This window comes from Carassius auratus, unplaced genomic scaffold, assembly GCF_003368295.1.
Source record: "Carassius auratus strain Wakin unplaced genomic scaffold, ASM336829v1 scaf_tig00216540, whole genome shotgun sequence".
Taxonomy (NCBI): domain Eukaryota; kingdom Metazoa; phylum Chordata; class Actinopteri; order Cypriniformes; family Cyprinidae; genus Carassius; species Carassius auratus.
The window spans coordinates 80,160-105,494 of record NW_020528620.1 but is presented as its reverse complement, the minus strand read 5'-3'; the positions used below and the strand labels follow the sequence as shown (position 1 = coordinate 105,494).

The 25,335-nt window shown below is 36.8% G+C and overlaps 1 protein-coding gene across 2 annotated transcripts in view; it reads right to left on the bottom strand.

Annotated features, from left to right (window-relative positions):
• The window catches only part of lrrc4ca (leucine rich repeat containing 4C, genome duplicate a), a 68,647-nt gene extending 44,500 nt beyond the window's left edge, over positions 1–24,147 (bottom strand). For both annotated transcript variants that reach the window (XM_026263377.1, XM_026263378.1), the window contains exon 1: positions 22,614–24,147. The gene's annotated coding sequence lies outside the window, so the exon portion shown is untranslated. The remainder of the gene's footprint in view (positions 1–22,613) is intronic.
• Between the last annotated feature and the right edge of the window lie 1,188 nt (positions 24,148–25,335).

Sequence of the window (25,335 nt, the reverse complement as noted above, 5' to 3'; positions counted from 1 at the left end):
GCCTATATTTACTCTCAAATTAATTGAAATAGTCTAAAATTAAATCTAAATTTAAAAAAAGAAATGCATTTGACTTAATATTCCAGTACAAAAAGGAAAAGACACACATATACAGCACATACAGTATCTATCTATGTATCTATCTAATATATAAATAGATCTAATATGAGAAAAATGTGCACAAACACTACTCATATTTCAACATAATACTGGCAGAAGTCCAAATGTGATTCAAAGAAGGCAGAAGAGTCATATGCTAATTGCATCCAAAAAGGTTGAAAATAACTTGCAAACATGCCATATTTAAAACATTACATTATGCAAAAACGACAGCCAAAGATGTCTATGTGCATGTGTGTGTTAAAATAATATCACTAATAGTGAATATCAGCATTAGTTACCATTGAAGCAAACAGAGTTTATATGCACAAAAACATGGGTGATCTCAGATGGCACAAAATTAAGCTTGAAAAGATGATAATAAATCAAGAAACAACATCATTTCTGTAGCGGAGTTAAAAACATCAGATATTCTGCATAGGGGTGAATCAAATGATTTGGGGAAGCAATTCAAATGAACCATCTGAATGAATCAGTTTCGCAACACTAACTGTATGAGAAAAAAAAAGTAGTTTAGAAAAGCAACTACAGTATTGTTGTTCACTTTACACAGCCTCTTGTAAAAACAAAATATCATGCTTGTTACTGGAAAAAGCAACATTTTATGAAAGTAACAAAGCTGCTGTTACACTACTCAAACTGTAGGTTGGTTCACTACTTTTAGTTATTACTCCATCACTTTATGTGAGTGTATGTCTGCCTGTCTGTACAAGTCTAATATTTGTATATACATGTTTTTGTCAGTCAATACGCTGCTTCCCTCTCATCTCTCAGTGCCTGAGGGACAGTGTGGAGGAACGGAGCGAAACGTGACTTTAATTGAACAGGAACTGTGTGAGGAGCACAAGGACTGCCTCACTGAGCGAAGAGTGATGTGCAGACTGAGAGAAAAACAGCTTTGTACAGCCAATTACATGACATCCAACACAAGACACGCAGATCAGACACCAGAATACAGCACTGAAGGGGGTAAAAACAGAATAAAAATAGACAATGTGAGTTGGAGGATGTTATAACAGAATATAGATAGAAAGAAAGAAAGAAAGAAAGAAAGAGAGACAGGAAACACAAACGAGAACTAGAATGTTCGGAATGCATACTAATGGCATGCTGTTTTTGTAGGAAAGTAGTATGAAGTATGCAGATTTCTGATGAGCATAGTATACTTTTATTACATCATTATTACACCCTTTTTTATACCATTATTACAAGTCAGTCAGTCATTATTCAGTCAAGTCAATAACTCCAGGGCTGGTTTGCACTCTGGTTTAGTGGGAGTTTTGGGAGAGTTAAAGAATAATAAATATAATATAAGTAATATATTCTACATCTATTTTTATGGCTTGCAAACTTAAATATAAAAAAAAAAACAGAATTTGCAACAGTTTTCCAGCTAACACATGTGATGTTTTGTCATTATTTACTTACCCTAATGTTGTTCGAAACCGTAAGACCATTCAACTTTTGACCCTCCCATAGACAACAAGGGTCCTTACACAATCAAGGTCCAGAAACATAACAAGAAAATTGGTAAAATAGTAAAACGTAATTGTATGAAGCTACGAGTATAAACATTTTTAGCGAAAAAAACAACAGTTCTCCTCCTCCTCATCCCATCTGCATTGTGAGACGCCATTACGGAGACAGTATCACGGCACGCATGCATTTTAGCGTTGTTGGTGTTCCGAAGATGAACAAATGTATTACGGGTTTGGAACGACATGACGTAATTACTGACAGAATTTTCATTTTGGGGTGAACTATCCCTAGTTCTATTAGTGCTATTAGTTCTATTAATAAAAGAATCCTGAAAAAAATCATCAAGGTTGCACAAACATAAAACTTATAATTTTCAACACTGATAATAATAAGAAATTTGAGCACAAAATCAGCATATTAGAATAATTTCTGAAGAATCATGTGACACTGAAGACTGGAGTGATGATGCTAAAAATTCAGCTTTGCATCACAGGAATAAATTAAATTTTAAATTATATCCATCCAATCAGACATGTATACATTCATTCAAATATTATTTCACAACATTACTGTTTTATTGTATTTTTCAACAAATAAATGCAGCCACAAAACTGTATAATAAAATGTATTTAAAAATCTCAATATTTGTAGAACATGATTAAAGACAAACAAATAAATAAATACAGTACATACTAGGGTTGGGTGGAGTCTTCACATTTGGCATCGGACGATCGCAATGAAACATCACAATGGACGATGACATCGGCAGGGGGCATATTGGGGGGATTGGGGGAGGTGTGCCCGAAGCGTGAATACTTATAAGGGAAAACAACTAACGATTCCTAACACCATGTCTACACCGGATGTGAGCGGCGCGACATGACAAAATACTAGCACTGTATTTTAATAGAGATTCTATTGTCTATCGGCCCAACCCTAGTACAGACATAGATCAATATTGCTGAGCATCAAATTTTTATAGCCAAATAGCAGGAATGTTAAATAATAATGGGGAAATTATCACTAAATAATTATTTCAAAATCTCTGTCTATTTGTCATGCATATTTTCGCTTCAGAAGTCAATATGTGGACTTCTTGGACCATTATACTCTTAAGGCGTTTTTGGATCCTTTTTGAAGGTTCACGGATCCAGTTTTCCACTAATGTAAAGAGCAGCCAGCAAGGTCTTCAAAATATCTCTGTCAATGCTCTATGGAAGAAAGTAAGTTTAGTAAGACAAGACGAAGAGGAAATAATTTTTAGGTGAAGCAATTTTTACAATCCCTACTATTTTGATTCCAACATTTTTTTTGTCGTCTCTTCCATAAAGGAAAACACTGCAGAAAGCAGGGTTAAAAAGACAGCGCACAGCTGCGAGTATTGGAGATTCTTCGTTGTTGGGCTGGAGTCCTAGAGGACTGATTAGCCCAAAAGATCTTTATATAGACAGCGAAGGAGGGCGGTGAAGGGAAAGTGAGAGAGAGAGAGATGGAGGGGGCAGGGAGGGGTCTTCATTTCAGTCCACAGAGACACTTTACCTCACCGCATCCGAGGAGCGAGCAAGCATTTAGCAATCTGTCTCGTAATTAATCATGCGCCCTAATCAGTCATGGCTGCCGGATCTGCGTGTGATAGATTTTCCACCCTAGTCCCTCGTCAATGTCTCTGGAAGAAAAGAAAAAATGCTCGGAAACTTGCTGCCATCTTCGCTCAATCACCCTCTTCTTTTCCATGTTATTATGTCTAACAGTTGGGAATCTGATCCTGGATGCTATCTTTGCGACGCTGGTCTAATCCGATTAAAAGCAGCTAGATTAAAAGCTGCGATATGTTTGCCGTTGTTTTAAAAAGCCTGTGGTTTTGCGGTGTAACAATGTATTACGTATCCATATGGGGGAGACAGATGAGTTGAACGAAACCTATGTTACACATGTACCTATGTATGAGGAACAGGTCGATATTTAAGCCTATATTTACTCTCAAATTAATTGAAATAGTCTAAAATTAAATCTAAATTTAAAAAAAGAAATGCATTTGACTTAATATTCCAGTACAAAAAGGAAAAGACACACATATACAGCACATACAGTATCTATCTATGTATCTATCTAATATATAAATAGATCTAATATGAGAAAAATGTGCACAAACACTACTCATATTTCAACATAATACTGGCAGAAGTCCAAATGTGATTCAAAGAAGGCAGAAGAGTCATATGCTAATTGCATCCAAAAAGGTTGAAAATAACTTGCAAACATGCCATATTTAAAACATTACATTATGCAAAAACGACAGCCAAAGATGTCTATGTGCATGTGTGTGTTAAAATAATATCACTAATAGTGAATATCAGCATTAGTTACCATTGAAGCAAACAGAGTTTATATGCACAAAAACATGGGTGATCTCAGATGGCACAAAATTAAGCTTGAAAAGATGATAATAAATCAAGAAACAACATCATTTCTGTAGCGGAGTTAAAAACATCAGATATTCTGCATAGGGGTGAATCAAATGATTTGGGGAAGCAATTCAAATGAACCATCTGAATGAATCAGTTTCGCAACACTAACTGTATGAGAAAAAAAAAGTAGTTTAGAAAAGCAACTACAGTATTGTTGTTCACTTTACACAGCCTCTTGTAAAAACAAAATATCATGCTTGTTACTGGAAAAAGCAACATTTTATGAAAGTAACAAAGCTGCTGTTACACTACTCAAACTGTAGGTTGGTTCACTACTTTTAGTTATTACTCCATCACTTTATGTGAGTGTATGTCTGCCTGTCTGTACAAGTCTAATATTTGTATATACATGTTTTTGTCAGTCAATACGCTGCTTCCCTCTCATCTCTCAGTGCCTGAGGGACAGTGTGGAGGAACGGAGCGAAACGTGACTTTAATTGAACAGGAACTGTGTGAGGAGCACAAGGACTGCCTCACTGAGCGAAGAGTGATGTGCAGACTGAGAGAAAAACAGCTTTGTACAGCCAATTACATGACATCCAACACAAGACACGCAGATCAGACACCAGAATACAGCACTGAAGGGGGTAAAAACAGAATAAAAATAGACAATGTGAGTTGGAGGATGTTATAACAGAATATAGATAGAAAGAAAGAAAGAAAGAAAGAGAGACAGGAAACACAAACGAGAACTAGAATGTTCGGAATGCATACTAATGGCATGCTGTTTTTGTAGGAAAGTAGTATGAAGTATGCAGATTTCTGATGAGCATAGTATACTTTTATTACATCATTATTACACCCTTTTTTATACCATTATTACATTTGACAAACTGTGTATATACTATATGCCACAATGAAACACACACAACTTTTATTTAGAGAGTAATGTACAAACTGTAAGAAAACTCATGGATGGATGGATGGATGGATGGATAAAGAAAGAAAAAAAAAATAAAGAAAGAAATACTTATAAAAATGAAGAAAATTTTAAAGTAATATGAAAGTGAATACAAATAACTAAGTACATTTAAATAAAAAAGATATAAATCAATATTTACGAATAAATATTTTTACATACTACACGGACAAATGTGCAAATAAATAAATAAATGAATAATGCAAATATAAATACAAACATAATAAAGAAACATTAGAAATATTTATTTGAAATGTTTATAAAAATAAACAAATAACTGAATTCAACTGAAAATAACTTACCGTAAACAAAAACGTAAGCAAAAAGTAAAACAAAACAAAGAATAAAAACAAATATTTATAAAAGAAAACATTAAACAAAATAAATGAGCAAACAAGTAAAAAGTAAATAAAGAAATACTTATAAATAAAATTAGGTAAGTAAATACAAATTAGTACATAAAAAAAGAAAAATAAATAATAAACATTCATTCAAAAATGCATGTGTGACAACAGTTGTTGCCTAATAATATAAAAAGATGAACGGTAACTCTGTACAGTGTACGGTTTCCCATATAACGACTAACACACTACACATATAGCACTATAATCAATTCGCCAACATTCCATTCCATAGTTAGTCAGGAACTGTGACAGAAACTGGGAGCAAAAAGCAATTGAAAGAGAAAAAGCAAAAAGCTGCCGCGGTTCTAAAGTCTGGCGTCGAGGAAAGAACCGGGATCCTTTTCTCGGCCTGGTCTGAGGCGGCCCAGCATGGAGGAGTGTCTAGCAGAGACCCTGAGGTTAGCGTTACCCCGCTCAGGCTCTCAGACCCGCAGTGGTCCTCCACAGGGAGGTCTCTGAATAGACAGCCTGCCATTTCCCTCAGCACAAGGGGGTCTTTGATAATGGCACTACGGAAGCCTATAGGGGGCCCAAAGGACAAACAGAAACACATGCCAATTATGCTCGTTCATTGACTACAAATGAGACCAGTCAGACTACACTCTGTGCTGGAGTATTCAGACTCGCAAAAAAGAGAGAGAGAAAAAAAAAACGCACTCCCCAAAGGTGGAAGGCTACGCATGAGAGAAGCTAAACATTCTGTTTTCGTAATAGTGTTTCCTGAAAAACTTCATGTGCCTTTTGAGAACGAATGATGAAAACAGCAACAAAGAGCCTCGGGGACGTACAACGTTGTAGCGTTATTGATGCGGAGAAATACCGCGAGGCTTTGCATCAGATAAAGAACGCTACGGCATGCCTTACTGAGCAAGGTTCACTGTGTGGTCTTATTATGGGTGTACAAGTGTTTTGTGTGCGTGTTTGTCGGAGAGAGACCCACCACAGTTCTGTCGATTCAGCATCGCTGAGGGCAAAAGGCTGTATGGTTTTGGCTTTAACCTCAACCTCCAGGAAAACAACACTTTTCCAGCTGACGCTGCAGGATGCGGCCCTGCCATTATGCCACTGTTAATCGATATTCGATAGAGCTGCATGAGTACTGTATGCATTACAATTTGATTGATGAATATTTGAGATACTTTGATGAGCAAGGTTCACCAACATCAACTTTCAGAATCAATCATTTGCATGATGGTGCATTTGTTTCCCAGCATGCATTATGGCTTCTAGTTTTGTGATTCGTTTGCATCTAGTGTTCATCTTGACGGAAAGATTTCTCAAAGATGTTCAATACAAGGTTTTGTAGTCAACGATGACAAAGATAATAAAAAAGTCTGCATCATGACAATAATGTAAAACTTTATGATGAGAAAAAAGAACACTGCACAATAGTAACGATGCAATAATGAAGTTTTCGGAAGAAAAATCTAGCAATATTATATATCTTGCATCTGCTAAGAATGGCTAAAGTAAAACTGAATTAAGTTATGTGTGTAATTAACGTTGTGAATAATCTGCAACGCACTAAAACACATCAAGATTAAGGAGCGAGCTAAAAAAAAATAAAAAAAATAATAATAATTCAAATGTATCACTGCACATAGGTTTCTACCAAAATTAAGGCTTAAACTGTTAAAGTTTTTGGTAGATGATTAGCGGTAGATGTTATGTTAAGTCCCTACAGCTGAATGTCCTGCACTGTGGGGGCAGCTGGGAAGATTTTCAGCTCAGACTGAATGACAGAAGTCGCCTCTAGAGGGTTCGGTCAACAGCACACAAGGGGAAAAGAAGCAAGAGCGACTTTGGGGGGAAGTGGGGGGGGGTGTTCTTGTCCCTACGGCAATCAATTATGGTTCATTTGCATTACTGAGGCTTATAGGTAGCACTTCACACTATTAGAGTCATTTATACAACTTATACGGCTCATTTGCAGATTGATAGCTGCCATTTCTTAACCGTGCATAATGAACGTCTCATCAAAGGGGCTAAAGTCACCGCGCCGGATCTGACGGCGAAGTACCGGCCCACTTTCCATCTTCATCAAGACTTCATTTGCTCACCAAGCCACAGCCCCCAGACAGCATCTCCCGCCTGCTTAAATGCATCATTTGCTTCTCTTGGAGATAAAACAGTTTGGTTTAGTCACCAAATTGGGAAAGCGGAAGCAAGTGAGCAAACCGGGATTACAGTACAGCAGAGGCGAAGTGGGTTGGCTTGTGTGTTAAAAACAGCTCTGGGCTCAGTCAGCCAGATGTTAGTGCTCTGTATGAATCTGTTTTGTTTAATGGTTTGGGTGGTAGTTTGCGCAGAGGACCATTCATTTTGCACTTAGCCTTGCTTCAGACAGGTGCTAATTCCATTTTTTTTTTTTTTCATTTTCACTATGCGGCTGTTATGAATAATAGATCAGTAGTTTAACTGGTTTTGCTTTGGGAACCAGATTTTACATTGGGCATCAAGTGCCCTTATAAATGGAGATGGTTCACCCCAAAATTAATATTGAGTGATGTTGTTCCAAACCGGTAAATTTATCTTCTGTGTAGCACAAATGAAGATATTTGGCAGAATGTTTCAGCTGTTTTTGCCTACATAAAAAAGTAAGTGGATTCATAAACAACACATTTGATCTCACTGACTTCAGCAGTACAGACAGACAGACAAACAGACAGATAAATAAATAATTAAATAAATAATTAAATAAAATATGAAATAAACAATATATATTAATACATACATACATACATACATACATACATAAATACATACATAAATACATACATACATACATAAATACATACATACATATGTATGTCTGGATATTTGGTTTATATTGTAAATAAAAAACAAAATATTTTAAAATGTGAAATAAATGTTTAAAACAAATTTGCCATTAATAACTAATGAATATGGCTTGGAAAAAAAGTGACTAAATTTTATATTTATATTTAGCAGATGTTTTATTCAAAGTTTCTTACAAAAGAAAAACTAAGCAATTTCTCAAAAAAACAGTAAAATGTTTATGTTTTTGGTCTAAATAATAATAATAATAATAATAATAATAATAATAATAGTAATAAATACAAGAATAATAAATACAAGAAACTAAATCAAAAAAAAAAAAAAAAAAAAGGCTAATTAGCATTCCATAAAGCTTTTTGCAACAAAATGACAGCTGAATCTGTTTATGTTTTCACATTTAATCAAAATATGCCTCAGTTAATATGATATAATTAATATGAAATGTGTTTAATTTTTTTATAATTTTTATTTTTTTATAAACTTAATATTTTACATATTTAACATTAAAATGCATGCATTTAGCATCTGCTTTTATTAAAAGCTACTTAAAAAAGAGCAACAAAGCAATTTGTCAAATGCCAACACTAGTCACAACAAACAATGGCACGTTTATTCGACAACTAGATTAGAAAGAATCCACATATAAATAATATGCCATGTATTATGATTCAAATGTGTAGACGTTTTTGTTGTGTGGAGAACAAAAAAATATATATATAAAAATATGTTTTAAGTGTTTTGGCTCATATAATGAACTGGACACAAACTGGACCTTATTGACTTTCACTGTGTGACAGAAAAAAAAAAAGGTGTACATGTGTACCAAAAATCTCATGTGTACCACAGAAGGAAAAACAAAGTTACATAGGTTTTGAATGACATGATGGTGAGTAAGTGAAGAAGAAGTATCAGGTTAAATTCAAAGCAGCCTTGAGCAAAGGAAAATCACTATATAAATCAAACTACTTTCTTGCAAAACAAATGACTTAATTTTTTGCACTGTATGATCTGCAGGCCTTTTTTATTTTCTTTCTTTTTTTCTTTTTTCTTTTTTTTTTTTTTTGAGGGTTGCAAACCCCTGTAAAATATTTATTTTCTGTGTAGTATCACTTTCAAATGAAGTACTATCTAATTCTAAGAACGCCCTGTTCATTCTATCTCTCCTGACCCAGGAAAAATCTGTCCATAAATAGATATCTCTATTCTTATTAATATTTCATCTCAAAATAACTGTCACTCATAGCTCATTATAGTCTATGGGTATGGCCTACATTCAGGACGAGTACAAGATCTGGCACTGATCATAGACTGCGCTCACATCAGAATCAAATTGGGGTCATTTGCCTATAAAGAACATGAATCTAGGAACCGCCCTTTATGCATAAATGACTCCTTAGCCTCTGTCTTCCCACCTGCACATCATTTTATCATACTGTACATTCGCAGAGACTGATAAAGTCGGATTCAAAGATTAAGCCAAGCGCACACAGAAGACAGAAGCTAGTCGCTCTTTCGTGTTTTAATTCTGCGGAACAAAAAAAGCCAGACATGGACACTCTTTTAGCGCAGATGCTAAGACATATTTCAAGCTTTAAAATCTGGCTAACAAGCTTTCAGGTTTGCAGCCATTTCCAACAAGCAATAGAGCAGCAATGAGCCATTGAAACTGTGAGAGGAATGAGTGCAAATGGAGGGCAAGGTAGTGGGAAGTGGAACCAACAACAAATAAATCGCAAAAATTCTAGCTAGCTCCTAACCTACATTTTAAGAAGCACTGACTTATAATTTTATAAGGCTGTTTTTCTTGCTCTACTGTGTAAAAGTATGTAATTGATTACAAACGTTGATTAGTTTATCAAGAAATGTTCTTATGTCAACAACACTAGAAATTGTAGACTAAACACATCTATGCTGACCAACAAGCTTGTTTCTTCTACTTAAATGTCCTCGGCGGCCATCTTGTTTTCACCTTCAGGAAATCTTACCGAAATTAATTATGGTTTTACTACAAATAAAGCTATAAAACAATCATGGTGTACACTAGTTTAGTGTGTTTAGAGTTTCCTGTGGTAGAGCATTGCACAGGTAGAGCATTTGTGGTAGAGCATTTATATATATATACATATATATATATATATATATATATATATATATATATATATATATATATATAAATTATAGCCTGAATGCACTGTAATTCACTTTGGATAATAGCGTCTGCTAAATGCATAAATGTAAATGCATAAATGTATGCTGGTCCTTTGCTGGTTTTTGCTATTCCTTTTTGCTGGTTTATGCTGGTCCTTTTGCTGGTTTATGCTGGTCCGCTGCTGTTTTTTGCTGGTCCTTTTTGCTGGTTTATGCTGGTCCGCTGCTGTTTTTTGCTGGTCCTTTTTGCTGGTTTATGCTGGTCTGCTGCTGTTTTTTTGCTGGTCCATGACCAGCAAATGACCAGCACATGACCAGCAAAAACCAGTAAAGGACCAGCATTAATAGGCATCCCAGCATCAAACCATACCTAACCAGCATATGCTGTTTTTTTCATCAGGGAAACCATGGTTCATTTTTGTAAAGGTAGCTATTTTCTTTTAATACAAATACTTCAGGAATTTTTTGTCATTTTTTGGTTTATGTCAAACCCATTGACATAAAATATTCATCCCTTGAGATTTTAAATGAATCTTTCAATAATTTAACAACACATTCATGTGTTGACAGTGCTGTGATGTTATTTTTTTATTTTTTATTGTTTTGTTAACTGTTTTAACCTTCAAGCTTCAATTTTGTGAGAAAAAAAGTCTGTTTAGTAGATAACAGGTTTATAAACGCCTGTCGTTACAAATCAAGTGAAATGCTGAAAACTTTTAACCACAAACATGTTGAAAAATATGCAAATGAGACAAATTGAGCCTCTCTGATTCACTAAAAAACACTGGATATTTAGCTGCACACGTACAAATGAAAACATTGCTATTACATTGGACTAAATCACAGCCTGTTAGGTATTGATATAAATTCTATAGCTGAAATAAAGCTAAAATGTTCAGCTAGTGAACATTTATAACATTTTTGGTGCACTAGGCTTTAGTTTAAATTGAATCCACAAACCAGAATGTTCATTTTCATATGACTGATATCCATCACATCATGCCAGACAATTGTGTCCCCCTGAGGTGAAAGGTCTGGCGCGCAATGCGGGACACCCTCCAACATATGCTAACACCCCAGCATCATCCAGCCAGAATTCCACCCCCTTCAAACACCTTCATACAGTACAGTCCAGATAGTAGGTACAGTATGATTGTGGAGAGTGGCAGAAAATGGAAAATATCTGCCGTGGGACAGAGAGATGTGACAACAAGCAATCATGGGGCAATCGGGAAAAAAAAGGATGCTGAATAAACAATAAAGAGGGAAAGGTGATGAGCGATGACAGTCCAAACCAGGTGAAAGGGAGGAGAAGTGAGAGAGGAAGTGTGAAAGACAGAAATGGAGAAAGAGTGTCAAGGTGAGAAAGAAAGAGAATTGGACACAGTGGAGTGTGTCCAAAGTTGTAACACATCATGTCTCACTCTACATCTCAACAGTTTCCTCAGACCCAAGGGTACTGAGCCAAAGAGGTGTGGTGGGCTTCAGTATGGAAAGAGAGAGAGCGAGAGAGATATTGGACCATCATACCATGCAGTGGTACCAACCAACTGTTCCTGTACAAGTGAATGGGTGGTTATAGGGTGCAGATTAGTGAAGGAAAGGATTCTGAATAACAGAATTCATGCAAGCTGCCTAGAATTTTAATGGAATACTTAACTTAAACCTGTACATTTGCTGTACAAAAAAAAAAAAAAAAGTACTTAACTTCAGGCCATGCAAGATGTAGATTAGTTTGTTTCTTCATAAAAACAGATTTGGAGAAATTAGCATTAGATAGTGAATGGGTGCCCTCAGAATGAGAGTCCAAACAGCTGATAAAACATCACAGTTTATTCATTAGTGAGCAAGTGATTTAATGCTAAACTTCTTCAAATCTGTTCTGATAAAGAAACTAACTTATCTTACACCTCGGATGGTCTGAGGGTGAGTAAATGTGCAGCAAATTTTCATTTCGTAATTGCTAGTGAGTTGCATATTTGTCAAACTGGATCAGTATTTTTGTGCGAGAATATGCCCACTAAATGCAACATAAAAGCCAAAAATATAAATAAGTTTTGAAAACTGAATATATATTTTACTAATATCAAAAAAGATGATATATCTTTTTGGCTAATGGTTCAGATCTAATGGTTCAGATCTATTTTCTACCTAATAACTAAACCACACTGATGAATTGTTTGTTTCTGTTCAAGACATTTAAGAATAAACTAGACCATGTGACACAAAATGAATACTGACGTGTTCATGCACACAACTTGCACTTCGCCAAAAAACCATCGCACATCTCTCTTACTCCACGACCACCGTCAGAATAAGACTCCAGATAAGAAGAAATTAGATTAGATTAAATTAGATGGCTATCTATTAAACTGAAGAAGCAGTGCTATTATAAAAGACCTGTCTTATGTATGCTAGCCTGCTAGCGGTATCATAACATCATAATCTAGTATATACACATCTCACTGGGTCTTTTTAGATCAATTTTATGCTTTGCTTAAGAGTTTATCTGATGCATACTAATCAGCCAGGAGAGCAGATTTTGGCAACAGACTCTGTTTCCCTTTCAAATTTGTACTTTTTAACTTTTGCCTATTAGCATTCATACGTGAGCACCTAATGCAGCATGCAGCAGATGATGTATGCTAGGCTAATGTTAACATCTGAATATCCAAACGTGCTTTGCTGTGCTTACGAGTGATGAAGCACTGTGGCTAAGGGGCTAACTGTTGTTCTAACTATAAAACGCAAAGGGAATAGTCTTTTCCGAGTCTAAATGACACCAGCTGTGCTTTAATGGACCTGAATGGACACATCTCAGGTGCGGTGGGACGCTGTTATCGCCTGGAGCTCTGTTTCTGGCTGGATGGATGCCTTTATCTTTAAGCCCATATAAAAACATCGGGGGGAGATGGTAATCGTATTGCGGCATCAGGAGGATAGCCTGAAAGTTTAAGTCAATGTAATTCAATCAAGATGTCATGAACCTTCCATACTGTACACTGTACCTCAAAGCGGTGAGAAAATGGAATAAACCCTTTCATAATAGACTACCGGTCGACCAATATGGTTTCTGCCAATGGCGATACCATTCTCCAACTTATTTTGCAACAAGGGCGATAGGTATTTTCTGTGGCTGAATGAGATTTCCAATTCATAAAATGTGCAAGTTTAATAAATAAGTAGAAGAAAAACAAACTGCAGAAGCTTTTTTTTTTTTTTTTTTTTACTAATCAGGGTGTTTATTAAAATACCAAATAATAGCAGTGAAAAATTACCTATTATACCCAATTACTTTACAAAATCATTGTTGAATAAAAAATTTGTATATTAACTAACCAAGCAGAAATGGTTATCAGACAACGTGATTTATCACAAATTCTGGTCAGTACTACAAAAGTAACCTGTGTGTGTTTAGAAAAACGCACATTTACAAACTTTTGCTCAAAGTCTAGGGGCAAACCAGGATTTTTGGAGACCTGATGTGCACTCACTTGACTCAGCAGCCAATTGTTCGAAAATAACTGTGGTCGTCAGAGCATGAGTCCAGAGTTGCCTTCGCGCTGCTTACGTTAGTGTTTACCACAGAAACTATTCTCTTAACTCAAACAAACTGTGTGCAGAAACATACTGCAGGTTATCTGGACAGGTTTTTAGGTGAGTTTCATTCCCTGTTAATATTGACTGTGACTGACAGTGATTTCGGGTTGCTGAATCAGTGTACTGTTGGTCGCTAGTGGGTGTTCTGGACACTGACAGTCCTGACATTGGTTGCCTAACCGACTATTTCAGCTATTGAAATATTATATATAATGTTCATAAAATGTATATTTGCTGCTGTCCGTTTCAAGTAGCATTTCATTTATCTGCAAAATGTCCATCTATCAGTTCATCTGTTTGTTTCTCTCAATGTATCTACCTATCATTCAACCTGTCTATCCAATTCATGAATTCATTCATGTCTGCCAATCTTTCCATCTTTCTGTCCATCCAACTCTATAGATAGATAGATAAATGGATATAAAAATTGTATAGAGACTGAAAGATGTATAGATAGATAGATAGATAGATAGATAGATAGATAGATAGATAGATAGATCCATCTATGAGTTCATCTGTTTGTTTGTTTTGTACCCATGTTTCAACCTCTATTCATGTCTATCACTCTTTCCATATGTCTGTCCATCTATCTCTTTATCTATCTATCCATCCATCCAACTCTATCTTTCTATCTAGTATTATAAACTCCATTTCCTTACATCCTATTATACATTTCTAATTCTGTATCCCATTTGGTGAAGCAGCACAGATGCAGGAACTCTATTGGAAATCAAAAGCCATTCTCACTTCAATTCTGAACGGTTTCAGGTCACTTCGCCGTTTGAAACCTCTCTGTCAGTGTGAACGTCCTTTAACACTGGTAGCGGTTCGGGAAGAGACACTTACGGCAGTCTATTAAGAATCCTCAAACTATCGATTCCACAGCCACACCTTGAAGAGCGACAACAACCAGTGCGTTTACGGCTCTCATGCGGAAAGATGTACTCACGATTAAAGTGTATCAAAACCAAGACAGGCTAGGCGATGTCCGTAAGAGCCTCTCTATATGTAAATAACCAAAGCTGGCGTTGGCGCTCGAAAGCAAAAAAAGAAACCTCATCTTATTTAGCGGCGGAAGGCTGCACAGGCTGATCCAGTCATTACTTGAGCCAGAGAGCTTTTCTGCACAAGGCCTTTGTGAGAGGAAATTGCGTTAATGAACTCTGATAAGAACAATCAACTCCAGCGGCTCTTATTTTATTCTGTTCTCTCAAATAACCTATTAAATGTAGATTCTCCTAGGCTTCATCATTAACAACTCCCTCTCTCTCCTATGACAGGAGGACAACTGAACCTCACCTCAGTTAAACAGGTGCTTTAGTACCAGAGGAACCAGGTGAGCGGCAATCCGTCACCCCCTCTGCTGCTAGCTTTAACCTTTCAATTTAGCAGCAAAATTAATACGGCCAGTTCCGCACAGCCTTGAACAGATGCCTCACAGGTGCAACCCAGAAAGGGAGACCGTCTCGGGCGCGGTTTTCACACACACATACACGGACACACCTGTAGGGTACATTATTGGTCCACAGGTACGGCTTGTCTCTGCCCAGCTGCAGGCCTCCGCAGAGGTCGACTGACGTCAGCCCGCCGTGATTCCAGTTACAGGCTGATTCAGGTCATTTTCTTTTAGCTGAGCTTGGTTTGGGTTGGGTGGGGGATATTACCCCTCATTATTGAGTCATGAGGCCTGCTTTAGCTCTGTTTTTTAAGGACATGCTGCCTTTGCCACAGATCTGAGGACCGAGGCTGACCGGACCAAGTGGTTTTAAACTTTATGATGCCACGGATCGCCAAACATGATCGCCTTCGAATATTAAATATTAGAGAAGATTACAATTTTAGTGTGTAAAGATCCACTTATACTCTGAAAAATACAAATATCATAAATAGGTGTACATTGTTTGTCTGAAATATATGTACTATTAATTACATTTGGGGTGAAAACCTATAGAAAAACAGACAAATATCAACTACTTGTCAGTAAACATAACATAATTATAATTATAAAACATAATTAATTTCATGATTTTTTGACCCGTCTTAAGAATGAAATCTTAATCTCAAATTCAGTATTTAATATATATATATATAATATATATATATATATATATATATATATATATATATATATATATATATATATATATATATATATATATATATATATACTGTATACATATATAGGTATTGCCTCATAATTTTTATTATATTTTTATTTATAATTATTATTATCTTTACACATTTGCTTGTGTTTTATTTTTTATTTTTTTTAGGAATGAATTAATATATATTTCCATTCATACTATATATACACACGCACTGGCCACTTTATTAGGTACACCTTGCTAGTACCGGGTTGGACCCACTTTTGGCTTCAGAACTGCCTTAATTCTTCATGGCATAGATTTTGGTCCATATTGACATGATGAAGTTACTGGAGATTTGTTGTCTGCACATCCATGATGTGATTCTCCCATTTCACCACATCCCAAAGGTGCTCTATTGGATTGAGATCTGGTGACGGTGGAGGCCATTTGAGTAGTTATCTCATTGTCATGTTCAAGAAACAAGTCTGAGATGATCTGAGCTTTGTGGCATGGTGCTTTATCCTGGAGAAAAGGCAGGATGGATCCACGATGTCATGTTCTTTACGCCAAATTCTGACCCTACCATCTGAATGTCGCAGCAGAAATTGAGACTCATCAGACCAGGCGACGGTTTTTCCAGTCTTCTATTGTCCAATTTTGGTGAGCCTGTGTGAATTGTAGCCTCCGTTTCCTGTTCTTAGCTGACAGGAGCGGCACCTGGTGTGGTCTTCTGCTGCTGTAGCCCATCTGCTTCGGGGTCAATGTGTTGTGCATTCAGAGATTGTGTTCTGCATATATTGGTTGAAACGAGTGGCTATTTGAGTTACTGTTGCCTTTCTATCATCTCTAACCAGTCTGCCCATTCTCCTCTGACATCAAAAAGGCATTTGCGTCCACACAACTGCCGCTAACTGGATATTTTCTCTTTTTCTGACCAATCTCTGTAAACCCTAGAGATGGTTGTGCGGGAAAATCCCAGTAGATCAGCAGTTTTTGAAATACTCTGTCTGGCACCAACAACCATTCCAGGTTCAAAGTCACTTAAATCCCCTTTCTCCCCATTATGATGCTTGGTTTGAACTTCAGCAAGTCGTCTTCAACACATCTAGATGCCTAAATGCTTCAGCTGTCATGTGATTGGCTGATTAGCAATTTTTGCTAAGTATATATATATATATATATTAGTTTTGCCCATAGTAGCCAGGTTGTGTGGGTGGGGGTAACAGAGTCTATCCAGCACATCAAGATGGCGGTTTTATGATGTCGGCCAGATTATTCCAGAAAATTGATGCGGCGAGACAGAGCTCTGATTGATTAGGGCATCGACTGGAGAAATGTGCTGCGCTCATCCCATAGGAGGGGCTGTGGACGAGGGACCACTTGAGAAAAACACACACACTCACACTTCAAGACACTCAGGTCAAAGAGAAGGAGATTAATGAAAGGTCAAAGTGAGTGTGTGCAAAACGGGCTGGGCTGAAATGTTTAGAACAACACAGAAGAGTGTTGCTAAAGGTATACTTCACCCAAATATAAATATTAAACATATACACACTCAGATGTCATGCCAAACTGATTTTCATGCAATTACTTTCAAACTTCACAAGCAACACAAAACCATATAGTCTATAGGTCTCACTCTTCTGAAGTCACATGATTGCTTAGTGAATCATTTAAGTGGAAAATTACTGAAAATATTAGGACAGTGTTTATGGTGGTTTAGCGTTTATTTGGAAGATTGAAGGTTTTAGTACATGTAAGCCCATGTAGCGATGTCTTAGTGGTGAATGAATCATTCTTTTCAGTCTGATCTTTTCAATGAATCATTCGATCCATTTAAATGATTCATTCACAAATCACACTGATCTGGACTCAGACCTGGTTCAGTTTTTGTCTGTTCCTCACACAAAGCTATCATCTAACCTCAGAAGACATGGAATATAGTCAACTTTTAAGGTAAGTTTAAGTGTTTGTTTTAAAGTTTTAGTCATTGTTCATTGTAAATACATGTAAAAGAACGACCAACCTCAGCTTCAAAATCGCTTCATTTGTGTTCCACAGAAGCTAAAATATAGTGAAAAGTTCAGTTAAAATCTCTTTAAAAATGGCAGCATCATAGATTTGAACATTTACCGGTAAACGTCTAAAACCCAGTTTAACTCATGACCCTAAAGAGAATGTTTCACAAGACATCAAATGATTGTTTAAAAGCCCCAAGATGTATTATTGAGTTATATATTGTCATACACTCTCTCTGAAGCAAGGTCGACCGGCCCATTTGCTCACACCAGTGCAGTGAATACAAAACACACAGCATTTGCTGACGGCTGAATTCTGACATAGAAAAAAAAACAACTTGCTTTAAGAAAGAAAAAAAAGACAAAAACATCAATTCAATGTCATCCTCGCCACAACTCCAGCCCATCAATCAATACGCACTACCTACATAACCTCCCGTACACGGCCTTGTAGTTTCACTCTCAGGAAAGAAATCTCTATGCTGTGACATGGAAGATTTAGACAATGGAGACTGAGATTGCACGCCAATCCGGGTTCTCTCACCGTTTAATCTGCCTTTCACACTAAACCAAATCCCCCTGGGAGAAATTGTACCTCAGGATGCAAAAAAAAAATTGACAGACTGTTTGCTTTTATTGATAGCAGTCTCCAGCAGTTTAAGAAATGAATACTAATTCACGCCCAAGCTGGGTTTTACACAAGCTAATCTGCCTTATTTCAAAGTGTTTATTATGTATAGAAATGGCTGTGAATTGCAGAATAACGGATAAAGCTTGGGAATCACATGGTATTGGAGAAATACCGTACACAATGTGGACTGGAAAATTCAAGAACTGGCTTCCTTTCAGTCTGAATTTGGTCACAAAACAAAGGAAGTTAAGTTGATTTGAATTTTGAACTGGAATGCTAGGAAGATGCATTTACTGAAGTATAATTCGAAGAAATCAAATGCATCCTGGAAAATTAAGTGCTATTCGTCTCTTGAAAACAAAAGTTAATATGCTAAATATGATGCTATGGTTCAAATATTTGAAGTCTTGATTGGAAATAAATGATAATTAAAGATTTTAACAGTGACACAAATTGAAAAAAGTAACGTATGATTAAATAAAAGTGGCACTTATAACTTATAAAATTCATCTTCAATTCAAACTATTGAGTTTAACTGCATTCAAGTTCAATTCAGATTTAAGAATCCAAACTGCATTTTCTTAGTACACAATCCTAGTACACATAATGTATGTTACATCTCTAGAGCTTTATGTATTAATTCATGTATTGCTGGAGTTATGTTCATCTTCCTACAAAGGAGGTTCTCGGTGGAAAAGGACAAAGAGAGACGTGATTTATATCTTAGGGAAGTGGCTTTATTTTAACTGTGATTAATCCCCGTTCATGCCCACAGAAGCTCACTTAGTAGAAGCCACCCAAGAGACTCATGGGATATTACGACTATCACAGTCGAACGGTAAAATAAACAAGCCCTGAGTTGCGTGCACTTCCAGATATCCATCAGTACACCCCATAAATACGACTGATATGAAACCCAGATTTCTTTTCCGGCTTGAAAAAGAGTGTCATTCATCAATTACGAGACATCGAAGACAACATAACCCGTTTTAATAAATCTCAAAACTCTCATCCGAAGGCAATTCCACAAATCATCTAAGATGCAAATCTTATTGCTGGACAATAAATGCATTGACAACTGCATTTTATGACCGAACTGAAGAAGAAAAAAAAATTCAATAAATGGACGTTCTGTCTTTCCCATGCTGGGCTGAGCGAGTAGAAAAGTTTGGAAGATGTACGGAGTAAGGAATGGAGCATCTCCGCGGAAAACATAAATCACGCTGCATCATTCACCAACAAACAAATGTCATCTCTCCACCCAACCCGGCAGCTTCATCATGCTAAAGCTCCTGACAGCATAGGAACATAAAATGAGCGGCCCAATTCGTCTATCCAAGGCAACATCACTCCATCATTCCTCTTCTTCTTTTTCCCCCTTCCAACGAATGCCTGGAAGAGAGCAAATATAAAAAAAAAAAAGTCCTTTGTTCACCTCAGGGAATAGGGGCAGGTGCTTGAAGGTGCGAATGCGATGAAGGCTTTGTTTCTTTTCGGTTGTTAACAAGACAAACGTTGGTGCTGTTTACGGCAACTTACTCTTCTTACTTCCTGTGTCATTATTTGGTTTGACACTCTGGATCCGGAATAATCGAAATATAGTTCTGCACGTTCATTTTGCAACCTCATTTCTCCAATTCAAGAACAGATTTGTACACATAACAGTGTTTTTTTTTATATATATACATATATTAAGATGTATGTATTTTGTTTTGAATTCCACAGAGTAAACAGTTATACTGGTTTGGAATGATATAATGGTTTGTCGCAGGCCTCTAAGCTTTGGATCGGGCGTCCAGCCAACAGGAAGCTCTCCCAAAGGGTGACAGAGAGTGGGCGGCCATGCACTGACTACTTCGAAGGGACAAAATGGAGTTTGTCTGACAGATGGATATAATTCATTCATTACACATACACAGCCTTAGATTCATCCACTCAGTTTTTTAAAATTACCATGTTGTTCTTCACCTTGTGACCTCAAAACATCAAGCAGTGCAAATGCTTCGGGTTTCTTGATATTAACAAGAAAAGGAAAGATGAAAGGAAAGTCTATTGTTGATTCTGAATAAAATCAACTTTGAGAGGAGATTTTGGTTTAGAAGAAAAAACGATTTAAAATGTTCTTTGCGGTATGAGCTAGTGTCTTCAAAACAAGTAAGCACAGATTACAGTAAAATATTGCCCGACTCCTGTTTTAGAGGACAACCTGGACAGCTTCTTCAGATCACACAGTCACAAAGCATAAGCTGTTGGCTGCAGCCTCATGTACCACTTCCTTTTCAAACCAATAGACATCAACCGAGAATGCAAAATATCCCAAACTGGTCTGAATCAAGATGATTTCCCAGATTGCTCTAGCCATCACAAATTAAAAAGTAGAACACTGACTTCTCTGCCAACGTTTTATTGACTTGTTACGTAGGATAATGAAATCAAAAACAAAACTGCTTGTACCAGTGATGCAAGCCACAGATAATTGTTTTCCTTGAGTAGATAGGATATTTAATTGTGAATGACAGCTATGACCTCAGAATATGCGGCATGGCTAATCTAGACACGTCTGTTCAAGTCTTTCCTCGTATTGTCCTGATGCAGACCCTCCAGTGTAATCCAGTCTTTCATATAGTTGACTTGCACTGTATGGTATGTATGGCTGAAAAAATAATAGCACCTATAATACTGGGTTTTAGGAAGCAGAGAGTCACAAACAGTAGTGTGGTTCTACTATTTTCTGGCAGGGATTTCAGGACCACGGACAGCAAACTCTGTCAGCCTTGAATCATATAATGTCTATACCACGGCCTGTTCATTAAACCCCACAGATGCTGCTGTAAATGCATACACATATACAAGCTGAAAAGTGAACAGTATTTATAGAAATTTAATTATATCTTAATAGCAGCCTTGGTAACAATAGTGACATTAGCAATGACTCAATTATATTGTCTGCAAATATATATATATATATATATATATATATATATATATATATACACACACACACACACACACACACACACACACAGGCATACTGCATACAAATTAAATGATGAAAAATTAATGTTAAATACTATGGTACAATTTAAGTAAACTTATATTAATCTGAAATATTGTATAAAAAGTTGAAGTTACAATTATGAATAGAAACCTTATAATTATTGGAGAAAAAAAAAGTGTACTTTCACAGTAAAATCAAACAAATGTATACACACACATATATATATATATATATATATATATATATATATATATATATATGTGTGTGTGTGTGTGTGTGTGTGTGTGTGTGTGTGTGTGTGTGTGTGTGCGCGTGCGTGTGGGTGTGTGTGTAAAATATAAAAATAAAGTTTATCTTAAAATATTTTATATATAATGGGTTTGACCAATCAAACAAGCAATAGCCTGTATCACTGCCTCGAGCACTAAAACCCTCATTCTAAATAAATCTAAACTGATAACCATCCGAATAACAGCTATTTTTATTCTCGCATATTAAATTGTATAAGATTATGACGAATTGAATCATACCTAAAAACAGATGTGTCAATATTACATTGCGACCGGATGAATGAAGGAATGAATGAAAGAACGATTCAACCGCAAAGATGGAACACTGTGGAGTTGTCAATAGCGCACACATTTATCAAAGGCACGCGCGCGCGCACATACACACGCACACACAGAAGAGAGATAAAGACAGTGGAAAAAAGCTTACAGCCGGCGAAAGCACGCCTCAGTGGATATGTGCATGAACATATACTAACCGACTGTTCAAATTACACAAGTGACTGTATTGTGACCTTTTAATTACTACAGTTGTATTTCAAGTGCCCTTAGATGTTAAGGACGCAATATCCGCTATGCTTTTAACCAGATGCACTAGGTGTCAAAAAATGTCAAAGTGTCCAGTGATTCAAATATCAAACCACAAATTACTTACTTTCTCAATATGTGAGGTTCAAATCGCAGACGTTCCGTTCGCTTCCAAAGCACCAAAATCCATCCGCAATTCTCAAGCAACGAAGCGCGATGCGAATTAAATGTTTTTTCAGCGTGTACTCTGGGCTATCCAAGCTCTCCAAGAGCAGTTTTGCATTCACAAGCTTCTATGAGAAGAAATTCGCTCCTGTATATCCACTCGGTCTTCCTGTCAATGCCATCATATGGACGAGTGCCACTAAAACAGATATCTCGATGCTTTCTTGCCCCGCATCGTCAAAATCCGATGTACCAAGTCTTTTTCCTGCTGATAAATCAATTAATTCGTCGTCTCCCTGGTTTTGCGTGTCATTCTTGGCGTTCAACAGCACAGATTTGGGGTTTCACATTCAGCCAATACGCATCTAGATGGGTTTTATCCCTGAGATGGACAATTCTCTGCATTTCCTTCTTCCTTCGAATCTTCAACAGACCATAAACGCAGACCGCTGAGGTTCTTATTCCACAGTCGTGGTTTAAAACGGAACTTTTCTTCCTCCTTTACGCACCCGATCTGATTAGATTCTACTCACAGCCCAGTGCGGATTTCAAGATGCTTATTTCCTTGAAATGTGATTATGTCCTACGGAATGCATTGAGAGAGGAGGCTCGTGCGTTGGCAAACGCAAGTATTCGTATATCACATCCTATTCAAGACCACCAGGATCATTTGGAAAGGGGAAAAAAGACAGTATCCTCCAAAGTGTCTTTTTTTGTTGTTGTTGTTTTCAAGGAAAGTGGACGAAAATGCGCCAAAAATGAGTCAAATCCCTTTTTTAGTTAAATGACAGATACATATACTACACAGTCGTAGTTCCTTTCAAACGCGTATAAACTTGTCATAGACGAGGTATTCATCAAAAGCTACATCCCACCAGATACTACTCAATACAGTTAAACTCAACTCGGGCAAAAAGCAACGCAGTGACGCGACGAAAATCCATGCGAATGATGCTGCGCTCCGCGCCAAGCCGTGGAATTACGCAGCGCGCGAGAGCCGAACGGAGAACAGCTACAAGTGAGTCACCCCACGAAGAGGAACATGTAAAGAGGTGAGACCCGTCGAATGCGTCGAGATCTCGTCGGTGAATGAAGTTCTAGTGTGAAGTGGTGTGGTACTCAATGACGCGCGGCTCTCTGTGGGTATCGGCTCAGCGCGCTCCGCTGGTGACACCAAAAATCTTCTAACACGTATTGATGTAGCCCTCAGCCTAAAGTCATACTCTTCTAACTGTCCTCACTGGCGTCTTCTTGGATGCGTAAAAGTCAATGGCCCAATAATCTTTTTCCATCTTACCAATGATTGGTCGAGTGCAATAACCCTGAAGGCTATAGATTATATGGCGCGCCCTCGGACAGGTCTGTAGCGCCTGTTTGACGCGTGTGGGATTGTATATAGCCTGTGTACTAAGTGTGAGGGTTTGATGCTGCTTCTTCCTGTCTAGTGCAGAAGGGACACGACTGCCATCTACCGGCGCTCTGTCCCCTGTCTAGACGCTGAACTCAGCCGAATGACCACCTGAGCCTTTCGAAAAAAAAATAAATAAAATAAACCTTGAAGCAAGCATGTAATTTTCAAACCACAAATCGTAAGCACGTACTGTGACCTGCATATGCCTCCGATGGTTATGAAGTCTGTAATATATGCTATACTTTCTGGAGGACTGTGGTTAAACACACAGACCTCGGATCACATACATTTGTACAGTAAAGAGGGAGTTTAGGGATTGATGAGAATGCACTGTAAAGAGAGGAAGACAAAAAATAAAATAAATAGTGAAAGAGTGTTCCAAAGTGCCATCCCAAGCATTTTTGACCACTTTTAAATAGTGTCAAGCTCTCATAACTCTTAAAACAAACAAACACAAAAGTAATTACACTGTCAAATGATACATTACGAATAATCGCATCCAAAATAAAAGTTTGTTTACATAATATATGTGTGTGTGCTGTGTATACATATGTATATATATAATACACACGTGTATTATATATATATATATATATATATATATATGTTTTTTTTTTTATTATTTTTTTTTTTGATTTTTTTTTTTTTTTTGATTTTTAAAAAGAAAATTAATACGAAAAATATTTCCTGAAAGGAAAAACAAACAAAACAAATAAACACAAATGCGGTCACTCACTGTTGTGCTTTGTTGCTAGTTGGCATCATTCTAAAAAGCATTTTAACAGACCTGAATTTGGATACACCCGCTGAGTGCAAGATTAGCCTTGAATATTTTGGTCTGTTTCCCCAAAAAGACAGAATGTCAAATTTAAATGCACATATCCTCTTTTAGAAACAGATGGCCTCAAAGTGAATAAACTAAAACTCATATTTTGGAAAGAAATGGTTCATCCAAAATTGACAGTTTGCTGAGAATGTACTCATCCGTAGGCCATCCAAGATTTAGATTAGTTTGTTCATTCATCATCACTTGCTCACCAATGGATCTCTGCAGTGCATGAGTCCAAACAGCTGATAAAAACATTACAAATAATACACAAGTAATCCACACTACTCCAGTCCATCAATTAACATCGTGTAAAACTAGTTAACAGGTTTTAACTTTAAAGAGTTTAATATGGCCAAAATATCAAACACTCCAAAATCATAAACACCTTTCCTCCAGTGGAAAAACTTCATCCTCTATCGTCTTCTCACATCGAAAAATCTACCA